The 1,455-nt window shown below is 44.9% G+C and overlaps 1 protein-coding gene across 1 annotated transcript in view; it reads right to left on the reverse strand.

Annotated features, from left to right (window-relative positions):
- The window catches only part of LOC117170363, a 52,118-nt gene that overhangs the window by 29,479 nt on the left and 21,184 nt on the right, over positions 1-1,455 (reverse strand). The gene's annotated exons all lie outside the window — the stretch shown is intronic.

The following is a 1,455-nucleotide window of genomic DNA, read 5'->3' on the forward strand; positions in this document are numbered from 1 at the left end:
CGATGCTTTACGACCCGGAGAAACATCAACACCAAGGTTTCTCTCAAGCCTAAAGATCTGGCTGAAATGGATGACGAGCTTCTTGGACATTTTTCCGGTGAAACCGACCTCTGGGCTATCAATTATTGTGCGTATAATGCAGCGAGAGCTTTGGCCGATGCGAACCGTAAAACAAAACCAACGGCTGTTCATAAGACCAAAAGACGAATGCATCAACTTGCCATAAAGATAGGCTGGGCAAGACAGTACGCGTCCCGCATTCAATGTGTGATTGACCACATCACATCTGGCAGAAATTTTACTGCCAAGGTTCGAAAGTTCGCGCGCGAACTCCGGACCCGTTATCAAACACTTAACAAGTCAAAGCTGCTGACCATGAGGCAGCATATTGTTGAGAGAATACGGATACTATCTGACGCTAAGAGACGTCTAGAGCGGAGAGAGAGATGGGTCAGAGAAAATCAACAGTTTCTCTCTGACCCATCTCGACTCTTCCAAGACCCTCCAGTTACTGTCGAACACCCACCCAAACCAGAAGAGGTCGAAGTATTTTGGAGAGAAGTCTACGAAGTTCAGCATAGACTGGACGAAGACTCAGAAAATATAAATAGCTTCAAGGAGTTATGTGTTGCCCTCATAACACCTGATAAAGAATGCCCACCCATCTCTACCGAGGAGGTGAAAAAAGTATTAAGAGGGATGAAGAACTATTCCGCACCGGGACCAGATTGTATAAAAACCTTCTGGTGGAAGAAGTTTTCTGCAACTTATCAGCATTTGGCCCGTATTTTCACCTCATATTTGAAGTCGGAAGAGCCGATTCCAGAGTGGTTGGTGGAAGGGCGCACAATACTCCTACCGAAAATAGGCAACTTAGCTGACCCAAAGAACTACAGGCCAATAACTTGTCTGAACACGCTTTATAAGATATTCACAGTTATCCTAAATGATAGGATTGTTCGGGCAATTGAACCTGTGTGGCAAGAAATGCATGAACAACGAGGCTCAAAGAAAGGCGTAGCCGGATGTCGGGAGAATCTGCTCATCGATAGACGTGTCTGCAAAGATGCAGCATTCTACTAGCGTGACCTATCGATGGCCTGGATTGATTATCGGAAAGCTTTCGATTCTACATCCCATAGACTTATCATTTGTCTTTTGGAAATCTTAAAGGTTCATCCGCAAATAGTTGGGTGCGTAGAGAGATTGATGCCGCTTTGGAAAACCAGATTTACTATCTAATCTGGAAAAAATCGTGTGACAACTAACAAGGTCACGTTTCAGAGAGGTGTCTTTCAGGGCGACACCATGAGCCCACTCCTCTTTTGCCTTACATTATTCCAACTATCTCTCGCACTGCGCCATTCCGACGGATACTTGTGCGGCAAACCTGCAGATCGAAAGTACAAGGTCACTCATGTATTTTACATGGACGATCTTAAGATCTATGCTAAA

This window comes from Belonocnema kinseyi, chromosome 1, assembly GCF_010883055.1.
Source record: "Belonocnema kinseyi isolate 2016_QV_RU_SX_M_011 chromosome 1, B_treatae_v1, whole genome shotgun sequence".
NCBI classification, from domain to species: domain Eukaryota; kingdom Metazoa; phylum Arthropoda; class Insecta; order Hymenoptera; family Cynipidae; genus Belonocnema; species Belonocnema kinseyi.